Source organism: Leuciscus leuciscus (assembly GCF_965113295.1).
Source record: "Leuciscus leuciscus genome assembly, chromosome: 2".
NCBI classification, from domain to species: Eukaryota; Metazoa; Chordata; class Actinopteri; order Cypriniformes; family Leuciscidae; genus Leuciscus; species Leuciscus leuciscus.
In genome coordinates, this window is record NC_138726.1 from 3,352,078 (window position 1) to 3,377,670 (window position 25,593).

At 39.7% G+C, this 25,593-nt stretch overlaps 1 long non-coding RNA gene across 1 annotated transcript in view; it reads left to right on the plus strand.

Annotated features, from left to right (window-relative positions):
* The first annotated feature begins 21,053 nt into the window (after nucleotides 1-21,053).
* Nucleotides 21,054-25,593, plus strand: part of LOC309492223 — a 38,085-nt gene continuing 33,545 nt past the window's right edge. Inside the window, exons 1-2 of the long non-coding RNA XR_014203478.1 lie at nucleotides 21,054-21,140; nucleotides 23,349-23,449. This is a non-coding gene — a long non-coding RNA (uncharacterized lncRNA). The remainder of the gene's footprint in view (nucleotides 21,141-23,348; nucleotides 23,450-25,593) is intronic.

A 25,593-nucleotide genomic window follows, 5' to 3' on the forward strand; every position in this document is an offset into this window, starting at 1 on the left:
CACTGACCAATCAGCGTTCATTAGCAGAATGCTAGCGTGTTATGGGCAACAACAACTCAACCTGTAAGAAATCGAAGTACTCGTTCATTCAATTTTCGTCCTATAACCCATGTTGAACTGGCAAAACCTACAATAAAATTTGAGATTTCTCAACGGCAATCGGGTGAAAGAGACACATTTAGCCGTCTAGCCCCATAGACTCCCATTCAGTCTGCACTCGCCCGCGATCACCTCCAGTGGAACTCTAATGGAACTGCAACCAAGATCGATACAATGGGGCTAATAAGAAGTGCCAAGGCTCTCCGTAGACGGGCTCTGGCGGCACTCACTTTCCACTTATCACTACACGGCGGTTGTTAAGGTCCTTTCACACTGGACCTGATTTTGACGCACGTATAATTCGCCCGATGGTTTTATTTTTTGATCAGCTGTTTGTGTAATGAGTGCTTCCACCCCGAACGCAAATGTGCTGCGGCGAATAAACGACTTTTATTTTTTCGCTTCAATGTCTTTTTATTATTATTATTTTTATTTTTTTTTACTTTTGCGGCGAGAGAAAAGGCTTCAGCCAATCACATACTACAAGGACAACGATTGTGTGGCGTAGCATTGCCAATAGGGTTGGGCATCGTTTTGATTTGAACGATTCTGATTCCGATTCTTCTTTTCGATTTCGGTTCTTTTCGATTCTCGATTCCGATTCTTTGAAGGGTGGAGTCAAAACCTGTCACGGCCTCATTTCACAGAGGAAATTATTTTGATTCAATAATGAGTTTTAGTTTCGGGAGCTGCAGCCCATGTGGGAGAAACTTAGGAATGCCTCTGCACCAGACCAAAAAACAGATTTATATATGCAGACTTTGCACCCTGGTCTGGACTCTCTGTACATGTATAAACTAACTCAATGCATTAAAGCTCACTTTAAACATTCTCTATTCATATGAAAATACCCCTAATCGCATTGGTCCACGTGAGATGATTGACAGCTGTACAGTGAATGAGAGAGCGCTGATATCATAAACTGATGTAAATCAGGAAGAGCAGAGACAGAGCTTGATGTGTTCGCTGTTTGAGCTCTTCAGATCGCATAATGCAGTGGAAAATGAATAGAAATGTTTTTCTGTATGACGAAATATTTTACAAACATGTGGTGATAAATCATTATTTCTCCAAATATGCGCACCATTGGACTATATTGCATGTATGTGAACACAAATAAACCGGAGAAGACGTGAATGACTGCTTTATGATAAATTATGAGAGATGATTTCTATTCAAAATAACAAACGTTACAGATTAATTATTTTGCACTCCTGGCAACGTTACTAATGTTGGTCGCGCAGGGTTGCCCGAGGAGGACGAGACTGTGGACCGCGCTGCATGTCAAACACGCTACACTCCTTGTTAATTTTGTACACCATGCAGGCGTAGGTGTTTAGTCATATTTGTAGTGCATCCGCCCATGCAAGAAATAAGTTTGTCACATGTGTTGCACTCTGCCGACCCAGGCTTTTTTTAAGGTCAAGTCGAGTATATTTGTATAGCGCTTTTCACAATACAGATTATATCAAAGCAGCTTCACAGTATTAAATTAAAATAACACAACAAAGTTTGTTTCAAGAGGAATTTATTGATTGATAAAATTAAATTAAATATCCCCAAAATATCCCCAACTGAGCAAGCCAAAGGCAACAGTGGCAAGGAACCGAAAAACTCCATCAGGTGACCTAATGGTGTCCTAAAACTCCATCAGGTGACCTAATGGAGAAAAAAAACCTTGGGAGAACCCAGGCTCAGTCGGGGGCCAGTTCTCCTCTGGCATGAAATAAAGGTGAAATAAAGCCACACCTTTGAGCGCCGCTTACCGTGCTCCATGGCTGCAACAGAACAAGCGGGCGTGGCAAAGACTTCCGGAAATCCAGTGGCCACTATGGAAACCAAAACTTGCGCGTTTGGAACCGATGATCGGAATCGAAAACAAATTTTCTAAACAATTCCAATGGCATCGTTCTTTTTTTAAACGGTTCCCAGTTGGAACAGGTTCTCGATGCCCAACCCTTATTGCAACCAACTCGGTTATCACGACTGTGAGTGTGTTGTGTGATAGTTTTAGTCGTTGTATAGTCCTGTGCTGTGTAGGCTAGCAGGCTAAACTACATCTGGGATAGGTAGCTAACACTATTATCGTCAAAGATAGAGACAGATACCGTGTTTACTTTTGAAAATGTAACAATGTAGTGAGACTATTAAGGGCTGCTTTTAGTATTCGTTCGGTTCACATGACGTCACTGTAGCTCTGCGCCGCCATCTTTACGAGGCCATCCTTAAAAATATTCTTGTTTGCCGTAACCCGACCGACCCTGTCAATTTAGGTCCGACCCAATAAATAATTTTTTTCCCCTTTTAGTCCCACCGACTTGCCGGTTGTAAACTTGCGTTAAGACCTACCGATTTTTTTTTCTTCGCTATTGTGAATATAAATTTCCCATAAGCCTACATACAAACGTAGGCTACGCTCTTTCTTTTAAATAAAAACCCGTGACCTCAACATCTATGATTATAAGGGCTGTAGGCTATATGCGAAATGAAACGGAAATCGCGACACTCAGATCCACGAACCTGTGTCGCCTGTCGCGGTGTGAGAAGGCAGAATCACGACACATCCCTTCCAACTCCCAGAGTTATCCTTCCCGTCCAGATCCAATGCTACCACATCTTTACATTACTATTGGGCAGTTCCAGCGTAATGGACGTGACATTTGCAGTCAAAACTTGAAATATAAATTATCAGAAAATGTGTTTAATACTAATATATTGAAACATCTTAATTAAGGGAGTATGGATGTATAAACAGGAGTTCAGACGTTAGAAAAATATCAGTATACACATGCGTTTTATATTTAAAATGATGTGCAGTTGGCTGCAACAACAGCCGAAAGAGGAACCCCGAACTGGTATTTTATTCTATACCAAAAGAAAAGGATAGAAGAGAGAATCATTTATTTAAAAGACTTTAAAAGATATTGTCTTCTTCACATGCGCTTTAGATGTTATTTTGTGTAAGTAACGTTAGCTCTGCAGACGATGCATAATCTCAGCCTTAAAAAGCATATTAAAGGACTAGTTCTTCCAAAAATGATTCATTCTGCCATAATTTACTCACCTTCATGTGCAAATCCTCAAGTTGACTTTCCATGGAAGACAAAGGGACATTTTTGAATATGTAGCCTAATGGAGACTCTTCTTGTCGATGTAATGAAAGTGAATGAGTAACGTTAGTCTACTGGGGGCTGTCACGCAAAAAATAATAATAATAAAAGACAAAAAAACATCACAAAAGTATCATAAAAGTGATCTAATACGACTCGTCCGTTATATAAATATCGTTATTTATTCATATGATAGCTTTATGTGACGAACAAACTGCAATTTAAGTCGTTATATTATAATCACTGATGAGCTTTACCTCTTGATAGCTTTTAATCGCAGCCGAATCGTGAGTGGATCATTGAAAAAGATTCGACTCGAAAGATTCATTCATTTGGATATAATCAGATGGTACCGTATTTGCTTTCGATTGAATTTTTTTCGTTGGTGGACAGACTTTATATAGATAGTTATATTTCTCATGTCTGTGAGGCTTGTCTATACACTGTTTTTCAGTTAATTTGAGACGCGCTCCAATTCACAGAGATCATGAACACGATTCCCTGTTCAATTTTCTTTTCTTTTACAAAAGCACAACGTTTTCTTGTTGTTGTGAGTTTACACAAATAAAAGTAGTTGCCTGGCCTGTCCTGCTCTCTTGGCTGCATAGCAGGCTCATAATTAACTTATATGGCTGAGGTCCGTCATACGAGTAAACATTTACAATTTCCTCAGCGTCCGAACTGTCATTGTGATCCATTGCTTTCCTATTGTTTACTTTGACCGCACTCCCTCCTGTTACGTCACTTCCGGCGGTTTTCAGATGCGGAAGTAAAATTTTCTCACAAAAACGACTCTAGAAGCCTTAATAGCGTTTAAGTATATATTTATATTTAAATCTAGTTCCTACATTATTTTTCTATACCTTGACTCACTGGGTAGTCTAACCTGCAAGATGCCCTTTAAGAGCAAATCATTTGTGACTCTAATGAGAGCTGTCTCAGTACTAAGAAACTATCATTTCTTTCTAAAAAGGAACATAGTTGTGAAGATACTGCCTTTTCTAGTATCTTTGACAGAAAAGGTAGATTCGAGATCAGCCTGTAATTGACTAATTTTGTAGGATCAAGTTGTGTTTTTTTTAACAAGCGGTTTAATCATAGCCAGCTTAAAGGTTTTTGGTACGTATCCTAGAGACAAAGATTAATTAATGATAGTAAGAAGAGAATCTATGACCTCTGGAAGCATCTCTTTCATTAGCTTAGTTGGTATAGGGTCTAACATACATGTTGTCGGTTTAGATGATTTAATGAGTTTAGCGAATTCTTCCTCTCCTATAGCAATAAATGAATCAAATTTTTCCTTAGGGAGACTAAAATGCACTCCCTGATGCGATACTGTAGTCGACGGTTGCATAATTATAATTTTGTCCCTGATATTATCAATCTTATAAGTGAAGAAGTACATGAAGTCATTACTGCTGTGTTACTTGGACATTTCTGGGCTTGAAGCTTTCTTTTTCGTTAGTTTAGCCACTGTTTAAAAAAATATACCTATGGTTTTGTTTATTTTCTTCTAATAGGATTGAAAAATAAGCAGATCTAGCAGCTTTTAAGGCCTCTCTGTATGCAATCGTGCTCTCTTTCCATGAAATGCGGAAAAAAACTCTAGTTCTGTTTTCTTCCAGTTGCACTCCATTTTTCTGGCTGCTCTCTTAAGGGCTGTAGGGGTCAAATCTTTGCGCGGCAGGGGGAGCTGCCACTCGACCAGTCACGGATATATGCGCCGGCCACTCGACCAGTCACGGATATATGCGCCGGCCACTCGACCAGTCACGGATATATGCGCCGGCCACTCGAACTTACACAATATGTAAGGTTTAAAAAAACAAACAAATGCAGCGCGCGTCTCGTGGCTCTATTAGCATCGCGCCGGCCACTACCAGCCACACAATCTCTCACTGTTTACATCTTTCAGACACTCCTAATGATACACGAGAGCACACAGACAGTGCAATACAGAGCTTATATTTACCCATTTCTCATCTTATCTTGTTTTTTATTTGCTCTTTTTACCCGTATATGGGAGTGCGCGCTCGTGGCTCTATTAGCATCGCGCCGGCCACTACCAGTCACACAATCTCTCACTGTTTACATCTTTCAGACACTCCTAATGATACACGAGAGCACACAGACAGTGCAATACAGATCTTATTTACCTATTTCTCATCTAAATCTTATTTTTATTCGCTCTTTTTACCCGTATGAGAGCGCGCGTTTAGTTTAATAGGCTAGGCTACTTCTATATCAGCCTCTGCTGAACCACGGATTGATTGCAAAGTTAAAAACAGTTTTACTGCTGCTGTTCAAGTAATAACGTTAACTTTACATCGCGATGCTGAGCTACAGTGAAATGATAGAAAAGACAGATGCATTATCTGTGTTAGTCAATTCGCCTCATTCGCGCGAACTGGACGCGCCCGCGCCGCGCTAAACTCCTCGCGCCGCAGGACCTCTAGACGCGTCTTTACATTGAAATTTAAATCACTCGCGCCAGACACTCAAGAGTGAGTGAGTAATCAAAAAACCTTTGCTTTAGCCTCAATTGAGTGAAACACCGTGTGTAACTTCGGCCATTCTCAGTGATGTGACTCATGACTGGGACACTAACTCTGCTTGTCATCATAGAAACATATAATCAGATTGTGATGTTTATTCCCGCTTCAGTAATATGCTGAATAAGATGCCTTCCTTTCGAAACACGAAACACTGCCCAGGACCTGCAACCGTCTCGCAAGTGTTGATAGGCTATTACTCGTGAGGTGTAACCAATCAGATAGCGCCGGGGGCGGGACATTGAGCAAGTCTGCTGGGCTGCGTTTCCCAAAAGCATCGTAAAAACGATCGTACGACTGATCTTAATATTATGGCCTGTTTCCCAAAAGCATTGTAACTTAAGTAGCACTAGAAAATCTTCGTAGAACTACGAGTGCTCTGGAGTAATCGTAAATCCCCAAGTGCATCGTAAGAAGACAGATTTATGAGGTCACCTGCAGGACAACCGGCAGATTACACTTTTATCTAGATTTAACAGATTACGCTGCAAAGTGAGTACAAATATAAGGTTTTGATTGTACTTTTTTATTGTACACTTTTTTGCACTTGTTTTTTGTTTAAATGAATGTATAAATTAAATAAGAAAAAAGGGAAGAAAAAAATACACATCTAAATTAAATGAATGAACAAAAATCATAAAAGAATGAAGTAATGTGGGAAATATGCTTCAAAGACTGGGCAAAATATGGATGAATAAAAAATAAATAATCTGTCAATGACTTGCTGACGTGCACGAAAACCAGCCATGTATTGGGCATTTCTTGCAGACCACCTTCCCTGATCTTTGAACACACGCAGTTAGTTTGCAATGTCCACCCAGATGTTTTGTTTTTCCTTATGGTGTCCTTTAAATCTGTCAAAAATAACATCTTTGTTTCGCTCTATCTCCTCTAAAATAGGCCTACATTAATTTCATCTTTTTTGAAAGGTATCTTTTCTTGTTTGTTTTTTTGTTCATACATTTTGTCAGTAGGCTATCTCCGCCTGAATGTAGACTTTAGGCTTGTCTTGATTGCTAATCCACAGATGACGATTATTAGGTTAAACCTAATAAGGCTAAACGTTCAGAATACGATTCCATATAAGGTTATATTTCAGCACTTCGCGAATGGACAGCGACTCTTAAGTAGGACGTAAAACGCGTTCTCGCGCGTTCACGTTAAGTGCATTTTTGGGAAACGCTCGTGGAATTGCTGCGAGCGTTCGTAACCTTGCACGTAGAGAGCGCTCTTAAGAGCTAAGATACATCGTTATCGGGAAACCCGGCCCAGAGTGGTACAGAGAGGCTGCGGCAGCTATATCTAAGTAGCGCATTTTTAAATAAAATTGACTTTAATCAAACCACGGATCCGTGATAAGTTTTGTGATCCGTCTCGCCACTAGTGTAGTAGCACTGATCACTTTGAGGGGGGGATAAATTTATCCCCACCGCCCGGGGATAAACATAATTAAGCAGAGGCAGGGATACATTGACCAGAAAGGGGGCAAATCGCACCCTGTTTATATATATTTATTGTGCATGTGAGGAACGTAGCCTACCAATGCAAGTGATCGCACAGAAACCATGCCACGATTTTATTGCTATAGGCTATATGTCTTCTATATGCTTCTTATTTATTAAATCAAGGGAATTGTTTGGTCAAACATTGACTAAAATTAATATACAATTACACAAAATTAATCAGACTTTAAAAAAAGACTTTATACAAAACTTAATGGAGTGGTCAAAATCATTCTTCAGAATGTCTATCTGAGTATCAGGCAGCTGCAACAGTCAGAGATCGTGTGGCTGGCACGGCACAGGTCAAAAGAGTGAATAAAAAACAAGATGAGGTGAGAAATAAGATCTGTATTGCACTGTCTGTGTGCTCTCGTGTATCAATAGGAGTGTCTGATAGATGTAAACAGTGAGAGATCGTGTGGCTGGTAGTGCCGGCGCAATGCTAATAGAGCCACGAGCGCGCACTCCCATACGGGCAAAAAGAGCAAATAATAAAAAAGTTAAGATGAGAAATAAGTAAATAAGATCTGTATTGCACTGTCCGTGTGCTCTCGTGTATCATTAGGAGTGTCTGAAAGATGTAAACAGTGAGAGATTGTGTGGCTGGTAGTGGCCGGCGCGATGCTAATAGAGCCACGAGACGCGCGCTGCATTTGTTTGTTTTTTTAAACCTTACATATTGTGTAAGTTCGAGTGGCCGGCGCATATATCCGTGACTGGTCGAGTGGCCGGCGCATATATCCGTGACTGGTGCCAATCCGGTGAAAATTAACAAGGCAAAAAATTTTGCCATTTTGTTAGGCCTAAATATAGCCCTGACCATCATGGCTAATGTTGAGTTTTTTATGTTAATTTAGAAACACCTGTAGCCATAACACTGTTACCTCTGCTCTTCCTCATCCCTACATTACCCCCCCCCCCCCCCACCACCATCCCATGGTCTCTGCAGCGACTCTGCTTAATCCTGACTGAAGAATTAAATAAATTCAATTCAATTCAATCTTTCACAGTTGTATGAGCAGTTTTTATGGAATGCATTGACTTTTCATTTCATTGCTTTATGAAGTAAATTTAGAATAATGTTTTGATTATTGTTTTAGTGTTTATCAAAAGTGAGTTGCCACCAACACTAACAGCTGAACTGCAACTTCAGATATGGGGTATTTTAATCAGTAGTAGACTACAAGTTAAACAAAAAGTTAAGCAAAGCAAAATGGTGCAGGCAATGACAGAGAAGGTATAGAGCCATGATGGAAGCTGGAATCAGAACGCTCCACATCTGGAGGACGGATACTGCAATCAGCTCCTCTGGCACATCAACAGACAACATGAGTATGGTTACTGACACACAAAAATCAGGGGACGTCACACACCCTACATGAGAGAAAGATGACAAGGTTAAAAAATACTGGTACAATACATTCAGTATGGCCTGTCTTGGTTAAAAGCCCACTCACCACGCCAAGGTGCAGGCCATGAGTGAGAACATATAACACGGGACAAACATACGAGACACTACAAAACGACAGGTACAAGACATGGAAAAAATAGAAAACATACAACACTGGAAAAGCAATATACAATGGTGAAAACTAAGGGATAGGAACAACCTTAAATATTAACATTTTGCCCAGCTGTAATGAAAACAGCAATCAGGCCAAAAAAAATCACATGACAATCAATATAAATAAAAATGAGATTTAAAGCTATTTTTTTATAACATAACTTAAAATACTGTATTAATGTATTACTGTAGCACTTCAATAACGCAATATATATTATATAAAACCAAACTAACCATGGATGTTAACTTTTTGAAGCTGGCAACTTAACATGAGAGAATACTTTTTTTTAAATATATACATTTTTTGTAAATATGTCATGAACTGATCCTTGAATTCCAGAAACTATCTACATAAATATTGACCAGGGAGGTTGCATATGTATTTCACATAATAAATGGCAAACAGATCAATATCACCTTAGGCCCCGTTCATGCGAACTCTAAGAGATATTGAACAGTCCTTAATGTGACATGGGAAAGCCCACACAAACTATAAGTTTAATCAGCGGTATATGTGTTGGTTAAGGAAGGCACTATGTATAAAGGCTCTATGTATAACTTACAACTGTGTCAATATTGCATGTTACTGTAGCATCGCAGCATGTGATTTGTAAGAGTTGGGCCCCGTTCATGCAGACTCCAACTGAAAATCATCCTGGTATTGGTGGGGTTCGCAGTAAGGTACATCTGACATTGAGGTTAATTTGAGACAACACATGTATGTACGTACTTCTTTTAAAGCAGACATTGAATGTTACTTAGTTCATGCAGGCTCCAAGTAACATTTACAATGTTTTGGAGACTCTGAAATATAGTAGCAGTGATCACTCAAAGAACCAAAGTGTGATTGTTTTCCACTCCGATTTGTGTGTTGAACGCTGCTACCCAAACCATAATCCTCACACACATTCACTGTCAGAGCAATGTCATCATGCACAACATCTTGAGCAACAAAGGCCTGTTCAGATGTGTCTTCCATCATCATGACATTGCTCTGATTGACAGCATAGCTGTTGGCACTACTCATATTGTCTACATATGCAACCTCCTCATTACTATTTACAGATGAAATAGGGATGCCACTTACCACCTCATCAATACTTACCAAGCGTGTTATTTTTGGCTGTTGTTCTTTGCCCTTGGAGAAAGAGAAAATGGTTGGCACAGCAGTGTCCTTCAGACATGTCCTTCCCTAATAAAAATTACAGGAAGCATACAAAATATAACATTATTGGTCATATTGGCTGTAAATGGCTGTTATTCATAACAGAGATGTATGCGTTTATGTTTCATTATTCGGTCTAACACTAGTATGAATGTACAGATTACATTTAAAAATTATTATTGCTATTAAACAAATATGTAACTGTTCGCAATAACTGTCACAACGGAATCATTCTGTGTTCCGCTGTCTCGCTTGGAGAATCATTTTTCAAACACGAATTTCACAGAGATAATTTTTTTATTTTATCGTATTTGCATAAAAGGTAAGGCTGCACAATATATCGAAATATCGCAAATGTATATTTCACGATATGCATACCACCACAGCTTGCAATAACTGGGGTCATGAAAAAAAGACAAAGAGAAAATAACTCGCAAAAAATTTTTTGGTAGCTTTAACAAGAATCAGTGTATATCTAATTCATACAGTGAAAACTAAGCAGTGTTTTATTTTTACATTTGATTATTCCATTTCTGTTGATAAATAAACCTAATGTAGGATAACCTAAAACTCTAAACCCAGTGGTTTACACTGATGTTAAAATAACACTTCTTAAGGCCTCATTATACTTCTGCGTCGGACCTACGCCGGAGCCTATACGCCGTAGGGAACGTGTTGGTTTTAATTTATACTTCTGCGTTGTTGTCCGCGTTGACGCGCACCTAGGGAGCATGTGAAACCCCGAGGGAGGGGTTCTGGCAGACCAATCACAGCGCTTGCGTCCGCGTAGAATTGACGCGTTGTTACATTTTTGGAGAGGTGCACGTCAGGGTACGCCGAAGGGTACGCGCGCTACACACAGCCTACGACGTAGCTACGGCGGCAGTTCGACGCAGAAGTATAAATAGGCCTTTATGCTACAGTAAAACACTGATGTTCACTTTCAGAAGTTGTAGGGATGTTTTCTTGTCAAAAAAAAGAATGTGAAACGCATGTAGGTTATATAATTTTAAAGATATTTTAAAGATAATTTAAATGTATTTTACACACTTTAAGCATTATCGTATCGCATATAGAATATCACATTATGTAATGAGTTATCGCATTTTTCTTCAATATCGTGCAGCCCTAAAAGCACTGAAATGTAAAGGTTGGCAAAAAGTGGTCATGTTGCTTGATTTTTGCATGGAAAATCCTAAATTTAACTGGTGTGTCACTAATTTCACCTTAACAGTGACCTAATCAAATATTTACTAATGTAATGTAAATGAATGTATGATGGTCAATTTTTCGCCAATTTCAACCAATATGTTGCTTGACTCTTTGTAAGGTATGAAACGAGGTGTTTGTACCCTGGAGTCAGTAGTGAAGTGATGACTCTCGAAATGTTCACTGCACAGACGAGAATACTTGTTAGGAGTCCAATTCTGTCGTTTCACGTTGAGCATCCACTGGTCCAGATGTTCTGGATCACCTAGAGGAAAACTTTACACAAACAAATAGATAGTTACCTCCTTCACAGACTACTGTCAAGTAATAGAACTTAAATTACTACAGTGTCCAAAAGGTTGTAACGTTAATAAATGTATTTTAGCTTAAGAATTTGTGGCGGACATCACCGCTAGTGCTAGTCCTCATTCTGTTTCGTTGTACTGTCTATTGAGTAATTACTGGCTAATTTCCTACACATATCTTTGAGGACATGTCAAAAAATACTTCCAATATAGTCAGTGTTAGTAATGTTACGCTAAATTATGAAATGCAGGCGTAACATTATATGACAACGTCTAATCACAGTCTGTTGGATCTTGGAGTGTAATAAAGTTTTAAATGCAATTATAAATAATAAATAAATTATTCGAAATAAAATTAATAAATGAAATTATATTAGAATTTCACTCACCGGAAAAAATGTAGTCCAGGCTTCTTCTGGGACGATCTGTTAATACAATTAACCCCACAGCAAGTCATTATGACAGTGAAATAATCTCGACACGGCAGAAATGCTAAGATTAGTAGCTGGAATTTATTTATTTTTACGATAAATTACCTGAGGTAACGTGACGGCTAACAGACAGCAGACAAATGGCTAATGACCACAGCAGCGGGAATCCACCTGTCACTCAAATGTGGACACACCCTTAATTATGCAGAACTTTAAGGATTAATCAACTAAACGGATGAGTTATAAAAAAATTCACCCCCCTCACAGTTGTCATGAAGGGCAAACTTAGCTGTATAGACCAAAACCACATACTGACACCAGGCTGTAAAAACGTTTTTTTCTGCTGTAAAATTTGGCATTTTAACATGGGGGAGATACAGATTTGACTCACTTTTGGCACCAGCCTCAAGCGGCCAGTCAACGAATTGCAGTTTAACTCACTTCCGTGTTGGTTTCAAGAGAGAGACGGGGAGGTTGCCGCTTGGTCTCAACGTCAACCAATAGTGCATGTAAGCTGTGCTTTGACCTGTAATTGCATCTATGGATATATAGACATACTTCCTTTCCTTACCTTTTTTCTTTTAGGCATATAAGGTTTTTCTTTGCCTACTCTCTGGGTTTCTTCTGTTTCTTGTTCTGGTTCTCATGACGGTATCTTATTTCCAAACATTTTTAGGTGAGGATCGATACCTGGAACCAGTCGTGAAGGAGGATCTTAATAGACTTAGAAGTTAGAGATGCACCGATTGATCGGCTGGTGACCGGAATTGGCCGATTTTCACGTGATCGGCCGTGTCTGACAAATGTCGATTTTATGCCGGTCAAATGCACTCGGGCACCGCATGATTAACATCGCGCAACATCAGCATCACACGTGCACACGCAACACACATATAAGGAAACCTCGTGAATTACGTCCGTACAGACCGCAAGCACGTATTTTTTTTCGTTGTGCATTCACAACGGGGCTGCGTTCCAGTCCAAAATTGTCATGCCCTTCACTTGCTAACTTCCCTCCGTCTCGTTCACTCGGATGTACGTCATAGCCCTTGATCACTTGTGCTGCGTTCCAGTCCACTTTTAGACATGCACTTGCGAACTTCCCTAAGCACTTCCCCTCGGGGGAATCCCTGCCGCCATTTTGAAGTGCGTTCCACTTCGTGAAGTGGACGAGGGAAGTTTATATGGACAGACCCTCGTTCCCTCAATTTTGACCGAGGGAGCGAGTCTACTTCATATGTACACTTCAGTCACCTATATGTCCCACAATGCAGTACGATTGTGACGTCACCACAGATCTCGTTTTATCACCACCACAACAGACAACTCTATGATATATTATATATATATATATTTATTTAAAACAACCCAAACACACATATAAACATTTGGATGCTGCATTAAACAAATTCTTAAAGGGAAAAAAATGTAAATAATAAATCAACTACAGCTGATTCCAAGTGATCAAGGGCTTAGGACGTTCCAATTCAGCCCATTGCAGTTTCCGCCAGTAGTGGGCACTCGCAATGACGTACATCCGAGTGAACGAGACGGAGGGAAGTTAGCAAGTGAAGGGCATGACAACTTTGGACTGGAACGCAGCCTTGGAATCAGCTGTGTAGTTGATTTATTATTTACATTTGTTTTCCCTTTAAGAATTTGTTTAATGCAGCATCCAAATGCATATATGGTGTTTGGGTTGTTTTAAAAAAAATTTTTTTTAAATAATATATCATAGAGTTGTTTGTTGTGGTGGTGATTAGACAAGGTCTGTGGTGATGTCACAATCGTACTGCATTGTGGGACATATAGGTGCCTGAAGTGTACATTTGAAGTAGACTCGCTCCCTCTGTCAAAATCGAGGGAACAAGGGTCTGTCCATCTAAACTTCCCTCGTCCACTTCACGAAGTGGAACGCACTTCAAAATGGCGGCGGGGATTCCCTCAAGGGGAAGTGCTTAGGGAAGTTCGCAAGTGCGTGTCTAAAAGTGGACTGGAACGCAGCACGGGAGCAGGAGCAGCGCGTGAGCGTCAAGCAGGAGCGTCGCGAGCAGTGGAGCGCGTGTTTCGGCAGAAAAGATATAAAATAAATATTTGTGTGTGCTGTAAAGTGGTTAGAAAAAATTAAATCGGAATCGGCTAAAATCGGTATCGGCAGGTCAAACTTAATGAAAAATCGGAAATCGGAATCGGCCCAGAAAATTGTAATCGGTGCATCTCTATTAGAAGTCTATTAATTTGACCTGCAAGGTGTTTTGGTTGATGAGCAGGTTTTCCAGCTTGATGTCGCTGTGGTGGACGCCCCTCTCACTGCATATTCTTGCAGCTGTATATATATATATATAATTCGTTACATTTATATAGCGCTTTTTCTGAGACCTCAAAGCGCTTACATATACTTCCTTTCCTTACCTTTTTTCTTTTGGGCACATAAGGTTTTTTCTTTACCTACTCTCTGGGTTTCTTTTGTTTCTCGTTCTTCCTCTCATGACGGTATCTTATTTCCAAACATTTTTAGGTGAGGATCGATACCTGGAACCAGTCGTGGAGGAGGATCTTTTCCATATCAATCCGCTTGGCTGGATCACTTTCCATGCATGAATAGATCAGATCCCTGCATTCTGTGAAGAGGGGAGAGATGTCCGGTTATTATTGTAAGTGTTATACTTTGTGTAACTGATCACATTATTTTAAGCAGTAATAAAAGTTCCTGTATGACCCGTCCACATGCTCTCACCTTTGGAAATGTCTTCTGTGTAGGAGGGCTCACCAAACATCTGAGGGATGTACTCGCCAGGATACTTCCCAGACAGCATCTTATACATCAGTACGCCTAAAGAATACACTGTTGCAGGCTTGCCATGATACTTTCCATGCCTGACCCACTCAGGGGGAGCATAAACTCTTGTGCCTGGAAGAAAGAACAAGATTTGGTCCATTGCAATGAATTTGTATTTCCATAGCTTTTTGTCGATTTATTCACCATAGATTTGTGGAATAATACGTACCACTGAATCTGGAATAAGAAGACTTCTTCAAGCGTTTGCTACAACCGAAGTCTATTAATTTGACCTGCAAGGTGTTTGGGTTGATGAGCAGGTTTTCCAGCTTGATGTCGCTGTGGTGGACGCCCCTCTCACTGCATATTCTTGCAGCAGTGACAACCTGACGCATCACAGCTCGTGCCGTCGATTCCTTGAGTATGTCACCATTTTGCAGTAAAAACAGCCTCATATCTACACATGGCGTGGGCCGCTCTAAGACCAGTAGATATTCCTCTGGTGTCTCGTACCAGTCCAGCAGCTTTATTATTTGAGGAACACTGGGATTTTTGTTCACAAGAGCCATCATAGCGACCTCACTTGGAAGGGATTTGCCGAATAGACCCTACAGGAGAGATAATAGTTATACAAAAGTGAGATAATTAGGGGACATGGTTTAATTTAAATGAATTACTACAGAATTATGTCCTGCATTTGGGTAAGTATAGGTTTGAAGAGTTAAGTAATTGAAATACTGGAAATAGTTACTAAAGTTTCGGTCACTTTTACTGTCGACCGGCAAAAATTTTCAGGGCAAAATTGTGTCATTTTAATGGGAATTTTTGCGTGAGGGTAAAGTCACGCGAATGAACTGTGCTGACTAACAGAAAGCTGCTTGGTACGAAAGTTCATACGCTATTGACAATGGTCCTTTTGTGACTGCAAAATTTGGTTAAAATGTCCTATTATTAATGTGACTGTGTACTCTGAGAGTAATAAAACCAAGAGAGGAATTGCCTACTTACAATACGGACATTTTCCATGGCTTCTGTCTTCAGCACATGTTTGAGTGCCACCTGTTCTCCAAGGGAAAGAAAAAAGAAGATTTTTTTTTGTAAGAATGTTTTACAATGAATTAACTATATGTGCAGAGGTCACATGATTCCAGTAATTAACCTTGATGTAACTTTTAATGAATTTAAATTCCAACTTCCAAGAGTGCAAAAAAACTACCTTTTGTGAATCAGACAAACGGATCCCGTCGTAGACGCATCCATATGATCCTCTACCCAGCATTTTCATAGTTTCATAGTCCTGCGAGACTTCCCCTGTTAAAAAAAAGAGGGACATACAAAATTTACAGTATAAACATTCAGATTAAAAATAGCTGTAGAATGGACACATTATTGTGGTGCCTCACACAACCAAAATCCATCCTCAGTTCACATTTTCATTTGGATAATAAAGACAATGTCCAGAAAAACATGTTAAAATGTAGGTACTTTTTGCACATTTTATGAGTCATGTTGGGGCTTGTTATATAAACTGACCTGTCTTTCCCTTTGAACTTATATGGATCATTTCATCCTCATTCTTCCAAGAAATGTCATCCGATGTCGAAGCGGAGTTGTTGCTCTCCTCAGTCATAGATGGCACAGGCAGAGAAGGATTGCTGTTGTGTGAGCTGATGTCCCTTTGCTCTTGCCTGGTAATGTCTTTATCATCATCCGGCACACTGGTGGGAGAAGACACACTGGTGGGAGAAGACACACTGGTGGGAGAAGACACACTGGTGGGAGAAGACACACTGGTGGGAGAAGACACACAGCTGTGCTTGCTGTACACTGAGTTGTGTTCAGCTTCCCCATCAGAGCATCTCTCAGGCTGTTGGCTGCTCTGACTCTGTTGGGCTTTGGTGGAAGTTTTCTTGAATTTCCGAGACAAAACCCATCTAAGGAACTTCCCTTTCTGCTTCTTCTCTACTTTCTCTGGGACAGGCCTTGGTGACACAGATGCAGCAGCATCTTCCTTTACAATGTAACTGTGAGATTTGCACTGACCCATTGCTCCAGATGTCTCTCTGATGTTCTGTCACTAACTTATCACAAGTTCACTGAACGTAAATTGCACAGATCGAAATAGAAATACTAAAAATCATGAGATATAACACAGATCGATAGATATAAAACAATTAGAGCAATTTTTCACCACAGATGTAACAGAAATACTAGTCAGATCGCTTGTAGAAATCAACTGAACTGCTTGAAAACCAGAGAAGAGTTCTATGGGCGACTCTGCCTGTGACGTCACGAGTAGTGACGCGCGTCGGCCGGTTGCCAAGGGATTTTTTCGAATGTTTTTTTTCGAATGAAACTTGCAAAAATAACTGCTATTGTTTTGACAGAAAATGTATATCTTTATAAACTTAAATGTAAGGGATAATCCACGGCTTGCTGTGCAATAATTTCCCCCCCAAAATTAATCAAATGTGCCCATCTCAAACAAATAACAGTGATAATATTGTGGTCAATAAAACAAAATCAAGATGATAACGTACGTTCAAAACTAAAGTAGCCTAAATTCACCTTTATTTTTATGTATCTGTCAGTCTGAGACTTCGTTGCCATAACGCAATATGTCACTTGCGTGTGTCTTGCTTCGGACTTGACTGACGGATCTAAATAGTCTAACGGCAGGCTTAACCGTAGCTAAATGTATGCGTTTTAAAACGAAAATGCACTACTAGTGTAAACGTAGATGTTCCACAGTCTCTCGATACAAATATGGTTCTTTCATTGAGTAGTCGACGGCAGGAAGAAATCAAACCAAACAATTTCTAAACTTTTTTTTTCAATGATCAAAGGTAGTGTGTCGATTCAATTAAAAATACACATATCACATATTTTAAAATATATCATACCGTAATTCATTGTTCATCATGTTTGTTCGACTTTCAGGAGATCTCTCCTGCCAGGCTGTTGTCGAAAATAAGATATTGTTCTTAAGTGACTTGCCTGGATACATAAAGGTTAATTAATTAATTAATTGCAATTTATATGCTACAGTTTTTTGAGTCCAGGAACACATAAAGACTAAAAACTGAGCTAAAAACAGAGCGCTCTGTCAAAGCACGTTAAGACGCTGCTCCGCCAATCTCCAGCAGGGGGCGCTCAGTATTAGCGGCGATAGAAAACACCAGTCCGCATGGAGTGAGTGAGTGAGTGAGTGTAGCAAACAGACTCATGCATGCTTTCCTCACGTGTGATGTGTGCGTATAGTACCAACTTGATTTATGTACTTCAGCTCATGTTAACTGTTTGATGAAGTCAATTTATTATGTTGGTTGATATTCCTTGTTTAAGGAAGCTTTACATAGAAGTAGTGATTGATTTGTGTTCATGTATTCAAACGATTTTGCTTATTGTTCATGAAAGTGTTTCTGCTACATCTCATTGTATGCATCTGTTTAGTTAGCCTATTGAATTGTGTTTCTGTTATGTTATATATTGATTTATATTATTATATGCGTTGCTTTAGACCACACACCCATGAAAACACATGTAGGCCTACTCATTTGTGCTTATGTGCTGAACCTTTATTGAAGCTGTGTGGAATTAATGAGGAGAAAATAAAGAATCAAAGAACTTTCATGCTGCACTGTAAACAATTATGCACTGTTAACTTAGTTAAAATAAGTTCATATACTTAGGCTAATTGTTTGTGCTCTGTTGACATTACTAATTTAGCCAACTCCAAATGTTTTATTTGAATCCAATTTGTCTGTGAATAAAATCTGTTAAATAAACTTATTTCAAACTAACCGCTGTACCTGAAAATATAAAACGATCTGTAATCATTACTTCTGTAATCCAAAAGGATGGGAAAATTGATAAAACAATAGATGCACTACTTATTTGGGACACAAGCTGCAAGATTGTCACACTATCTCACAAACATAAAAACAAACATTTAACTTTAATATAAAGAACATTTTTCCTTGCCCTCCATCTATCCTTTCAATCCCATCTCTCCATGTATCCTAACTATCCACCCTTCTATACTGTCCTGTCTCGTCTTCTCACACGAAAGAACAAAACACTTGCTTCCTGTACTTATTCACCAGGATAAACTCCTGGCAAATGTTTTCCTTTCTGACTTTATCCAGTATTTCTTTGTGAATGTGACAGACTGATACACTGTTAACATTGTGCTTCTCAGCCAGGTCTTCATCCTCCTCGGAGCACCGAAGCTCCTCTCCTCTTCAGCAGAGGCAGGAACAACCACAAGAAGTCGTACAAGTGCTTCTACTTGGTTGAAAAGGCCACGAAGTTCAGGCAACTGATTCCTCAGAATAGTTGCGGCCTCTGAACTGGTTGGGTATGTGTTTTGGAGCTTAAACATGTTCAGCTGCACCTTCAGTGACCTTTGGTTTAAATTCAGGATACTGGTCCACCACAGCAGTGTTTTCAGACCAACCTGATCAAACCTCTCCTTCAGTATCCAGTACCTTGAAGCTGATGACGGTCCAGTGCTAATGTAAGTGCTTTTAAGTAGTGTTACACAGTTATAACGTTAGTCTATCTGTGTGGTAAAAAAAAAAAAAAAATGTTGTCAGTTCTGTGATCGTGCTTTTGAATCGTTGTCAGAATTTTGCTAGCACAAGAAAATCCATGTTCCTAATGTTGTTTTTAAATGTAGGCTAGTATTCCTGATTGCCATGCCATGGTCCTACAACTACTCCCACCATTCAAAGAGAAGTTAGACGGTGTTATCCTTAAATCAGATAAGTAGAGATTATTCAACAAATCTCATTAACCTGTAATGTTTTATGTTTTGGTCCTTTTTAAAAATTGTTTCAGGAATTTGCAACGCTGATGTCCTGCAATCTACATTTGCCAGTGGAGTCCACACTTTATATTGCTTGGTATGTAAACATTGGGTAGTTTTAACTTAAAATGAAAAGCCATCATTTACTCACCCCACTGCAAAATATGTTTTTCTTAATTAGTGTTTTTTTCTTGTTTCCAGTCCAGAAATCTAAAATTCTTACATGAAGAAGCATTTAATAGACAAGTAAAAATGGGTCTTTACAGAGATTACAGGTCAATCTCTAATGGCGCTTTTCCACTACACAGTACCAGCTCGCCTCGACTCGACTCGACTCGGCTCTGTTTGGTTTTCCACTGTGTAAAAGTTGTACCTGTACCTGCTTCCAGGTACTTTTTTTCGTACCACCTCCGGCGAGGTTCTAAGCGAGCTGAGGCGATACTAAAATGTGACGTGAAAACACGACAGACTGCTGATTGGTCAGAGAGAATCGTCACTATTCACTGCGTCATCATTGCACGCGCCAGACGGAGTATCCTGAATAAAAAACAGCAAAAACAAAAACATCCAAAAACAGCATACACTCGATTTCCTCCATTGTCCTGTGTGTGTGGGTAGCGGGTGTATCTCGCGCGTCTCGCGTAAAAGATTAAGTCACGGCAGTTTCCTGCGGCGTCGCTATGACGACCAGGTACTATTGTGGAGGTACTATCTGCAATGGAAAACGGAGCGAAAAGCGAGCCGAGACGAGACGAGGCGAGTCGAGTCGAGTTGAGCTGGTACTGGTAATGGAAAAGCGCCATAAGCGACCAGTGCTGGACATTACGTTTGGAAGGTCAAGGTGTGTGTGAAAGGATCACAGCCTAACTTCATCACTGGCCTGGCAGCGCTGATTGCCTCCTCCTATGAGTTCAGCTTGCAGTTCCAGGAAGAGGCAGTACCAGTAAGAGGCAGCACCAGGAAGAGGCAGCACCAGGAAGAGGCAGTACCAGGAAGAGGCAGCACCAGGAAGAGGCAGCACCAGGAAGAGGCAGTACCAGGAAGAGGCAGCACCAGGAAGAGGCAGTACCAGGAAGAGGCAGCACCAGGAAGAGACAGCACCAGGAAGAGGCAGCACCAGGAAGAGGCAGCACCAGGAAGAGGCAGTACCAGGAAGAGGCAGCACCAGGAAGAGGCAGCACCGGGAAGAGGCAGTACCAGGAAGAGGCAGCACCGGGAAGAGGCAGCACCGGGAAGAGGCAGCACCGGGAAGAGGCAGCACCAGGAAGAGGCAGCACCAGGAAGAGGCAGCACCAGGAAGAGGCAGTACCAGGAAGAGGCAGCACCAGGAAGAGACAGCACCAGGAAGAGGCAGCACCAGGAAGAGGCAGCACCAGGAAGAGGAAGTACCAGGAAGAGGCAGCACCAGGAAGAGGCAGCACCGGGAAGAGGCAGTACCGGGAAGAGGCAGCACCGGGAAGAGGCAGCACCGGGAAGAGGCAGCACCGGGAAGAGGCAGCACCAGGAAGAGGCAGCACCAGGAAGAGGCAGCACCAGGAAGAGGCAGCACCAGGAAGAGGCAGTACCAGGAAGAGGCAGTACCAGGAAGAGGCAGCACCTTGAGTTTGTTCAGAGGTTAGTCATTAGCATATTTGCCATTCATATAAATATTAGACTGAATTGTGACTTGTCTTGACAGTATTTATTAAGCTGACTACTGGTATAAACAATATGGCCATGGTTTCCATACTGGGCTTACCTTAAGCCGGGTCTAGGCCTTAATAAAATTAGGGTATTTAAGCAGCTTTTATAAAAATGTCTAATAAAAAACAAAAACATTACTGGTGTGCATCTCGAGACAAAACAGTGGCAGTCACATATTTTAAGATATGTCAGTGCAAGTTGTTTTCAGTTAAATGATTAGTGAAAATTCTGTCATTAATTACTCTCCCTCATGTCGTTCCAAACCTGTAAGACATTTGTTCATCTTCAGAACACAAATGAAGATATTTTTGATGAAATCTGAGAGGTTTCTGAACCACCCATAGACAGCAACGTCTTTGCAACTTTCAAGGTAGTCAAAACATCGTTTATATAATCCATGTAACTACAGTGGTGCAATCTTAATATTATGAAGCGATGAGAATTCCTTTTGTGCACAAAAACAAAATAACGACATTATTCAACAATCTCTACTCTTTCACGTCATTCTCCTACGCTGTTGACGTAGTGTAAACAGTGTCAAGTCACCTTCATTTATATAGTGCTTTTAACAATATAGATTGTTTCAAAGCAGCTTTACAGTGATAATAGGAAAGTACAGTAATATAGATTGTTTAGGCTTTACAGCAGCTCTAGAATCAATTTATTAGATCCACTATTTTTGACCGTCAAAATGCCAGCGGACACAGCTTCAGTGAGTTGTTCAAAATCGTTCTTTTTAGTAAACTCTGTGTACACAAACAATGTTCTCCATGCTGGAGTTCATGTGTAGAGCCCCTGGTGATACTGAGAGCACAGTTTCATGTTGTGTCGAGCCTTCTTAGTGTTTTAAATATAGCGATTTTGATGCTATCATAGTCGTGCCCCAAGCACTCCCATTCAAAAGGCAATTTGACCGAAAACGAAAATACGGTCAAACTTAAAAGTGACGTTTCCATCCTAATGATGCTTTTAAACGAAAGTTTGCCTCGGGTAGATTAACAAAAAGAGGTTGCATTTTTGCAAGAGTTATCCTTTAACGCTCTCCGGCCCACTCATCTGCACAAAACAGTGCCTGGTGGCTCGAGAACGCAAACCCTGTTATAGATTTCAAGGTGCAAGCCTTGAAAAAAAGCCAGTGCAGCGCTTCTGGGTTCTACGTCAGAACGTAGGCTTATTATTGGCCGACTCTGGTCATGTGTGATGACCCAGGAGCTAGCCAATAGTGAGCCTACGCTCTGATGTAGAACCCATAAGCGCTGCACTGTTTACACTACGTCAACAGTGTAGGAGAATGACATGGAAAAGAAGAGATTATTCAACAATGTCGTTATTTTGGGGTTATTTTGCGCACAAAAAGTAATCTCGTCACTTCATAATATTAAGGTTGAACCACTGTCGTTATATGTACTATTTACTGATGTTTTTACTACCTTTCTGGGCTTTGACAGTTGCAATGACATTGATGTCAATGGAGGGACAGAAACCTCTCAGATTTCATTAAAAATATCTTAATTTGTGTCCCGAAGATGAACGAAAGTCTTGAGGGTGAGTAATAATGACAGAATTTTCATTTTTGGGTGCAAACATGCATTTTAGTCTGGTGGTAAATGTCATGTTTAACATTATCATGAAGTCATGTATGCAATTCACATTGCAAGGCTTGCAATTAAGTTAAATTATTTCTGTCACAAAGGTTTGGGCTGGATTCTGGCAATGTGTGCTCTATATAAACTGAGTCTATGACTGCCTTTCCACTGATACTCTGATGGGACCTGATGAGGGGATGATATTGTTAATGAGCTGGGTGATGAGTAGACAAAAGTTGTAGAATAAAACTTTAAATCTGGCAACCCCACTTCCAAAAGTTTAGTTAGTTGACAGTGCGCTTGTAAACAGACACATTGAGTTGATGTATTTTAACCAGGGCAGAAGAAATATCAGTTATTGATCACAACATCAGTAGTGTTTTATCCATTAGTGTTTATAGTGGATAATTAGTTTTATCCAAACAAATTAGTCGTTAAAACCGATATCTGGTTTTTATTTACACATCTTTTGTGCTGTCTCTCTCTGTCAAAATATATAAACTCAGTCCATAATATTTCATTGTTTTTTTTCTCTTTCTTTTCTGCCTTTTAGACGCTTTCTTGACATCAATCCTGAACGTGGATCAAAAACAAAGAAAGGACAAGTAACTTCAAAGAAAACTGGCCAAGTTATGCAAAGAAAAGAACACCACTGTAAGCCTACAGGTTTCCTCACTTCTGCGAAAACTTGCAGACTTTGAATGGGATTTCGTTTGCACTTTTATGGACTTCAAAACAGAAACAGCACTTCACTGCCATTATAAAGCTTGGAAGAGCCAGGACATTTATTAAAATAACTCTGATTGTATTCGTCTGAAAGAAGAATGTCATATAGACCTAGGATGACTTGAGGGTGAGTAAATCATGTGCTAATTTAAATTTTTTGGGTGAACTATCCCTTTAATTAAGCGCTTAGTGTTACCTGTTTGTTGTTAAAGTGTTAAAATTGCATTTTATGTTTTAAAAAAAATCAGCCAACATGTTCACAGAAGGCAATTTTCTGATCTTTGCTTTTAACCAAAATAAATGTTTTAAAACCCAGAAAATGTTGTTTTCTTTTTCCTAGTGTGACTACTCTTATGAAACCTTAATGTATAAAATTTTAATTATGTAATTATAAAAGCAGCATTCCCTGTAAAATACAATTTATTGCTGTAGACAAGTTTAATATTGTAAAAGTATGTGGTATATACTGTATTTGGTAATTACAGTGGAGTACTGTAAATGCTTTTTACTGTACTAGTGCTGTAAAAATACAGTATGTGAGGAAACTACACACTAGAAGCCTATTAGGCCATGGCATTGTTTCTTTTGTTGCTAAAAAAAAAAAGACATGTTCAATAAAAATATAATTGGATCAGTGTAATGTTGCAGTTATATGTGTGTATTTTACATGGCTCTATTGATTGAAAGATATTTTGAGTTTCAGGAACTAAAAGTTAAGTTGGGCCCGTTAGAATATATAATTTAGTTGAATTGGTAATGGAGTAATGCTTACTTAACAAGCTGAGTTAAATAAATGGGTGGGGAATGATTGTTTAAACTAAGTATCTTCAGTTACTGTAACTCGGTTATAAGTACATTCAACTTAAATGTTCTATTCCATTCCATTATGGGCTTAAGTACATTGAACGTAGTCCACTTGTCTTATTCAACTAATGCTTCATTACTTAAAAAATTTAAGGCAACGAGTTACCTTGTTTTTTTTAAGTAGATTCTACTTATCCGGGTTTACAGTGTATAGTACCTTGTGTGTAAGCAAGTAAGGTGAGAAATAATGTGGTATAGTTAAAATCTATATGGCTTGAGCTTTATTGTCCCTTGCATAATTTGAATAGTTTATTTCTTCTATTTTTGAGTTCCAAAGAGTTGCTACTAAAAATGTACAGCAGGAGATTTTTGTCTCTGGACATCCATAATTCGTGTTTCATGGAAATCTTCAAATCCATAAAGGGATAGCCTGGCCATGGCCAAAGTTTTCTTGCAACAGGTTAATAAATACATGGAAATGCATTTAAAATACAAATACAAAATACTGTGTGAACATTTTTATTTAAATACAAATACAGTATTTTATATTTTGAAAATACACAGAATACATGTGAAATTGGCCATCCAGTGCAGGTATAGGTCACAGTGAATGAAGAAACTACATAGGCCTACTGACTTTTCATTCCTAACCACATCTCTGCCCTTTCTTTCTTTCCATTTTTTTCATTGATCACATCCATCCATCATCCCAGAAAATTGTCAATACTGATGGCCATTCGGGTGAAATACTTAATAGCTGTTAACATAAACTGCCAACATAAAGTTGGCTAAATCTCAAAAACCCGTCAAGAACACCAGGGGCCCGTTCTTCGTACGTTGCTTAAAACATCCGAGATCAAATGAGACATCCAAGATGATATCATCGTGCTAATCATGATCCGGATAAGTGGGTTCTTCGAACACACCTGTTGTTTATGATTAGTATCGCTGGATTGAGTTATCTCAGAGCCCGTCTACGGAGAGCCTTGGCACTTCCTATTAGCCCCATTGTATCGATCTTGGTTGCAGTTCCATTACAATTCCACTGGAGGTGATCGCGGGCGAGTGCAGACTGAATGGGAGTCTATGGGGCTAGACGGCTAAATTTGTCTCTTTCACCCGATTGCCGTTGAGAAATCTCAGATTTTATTGTAGGTTTTGCAAGTTCAACATGGGTTATAGGTCGAAAATTGAATGAACGAGTACTTATGTCCTTTCGATTTCTTACAGGTTGAGTTGTTGTTGCCCATAACACGCTAGCATTCTGC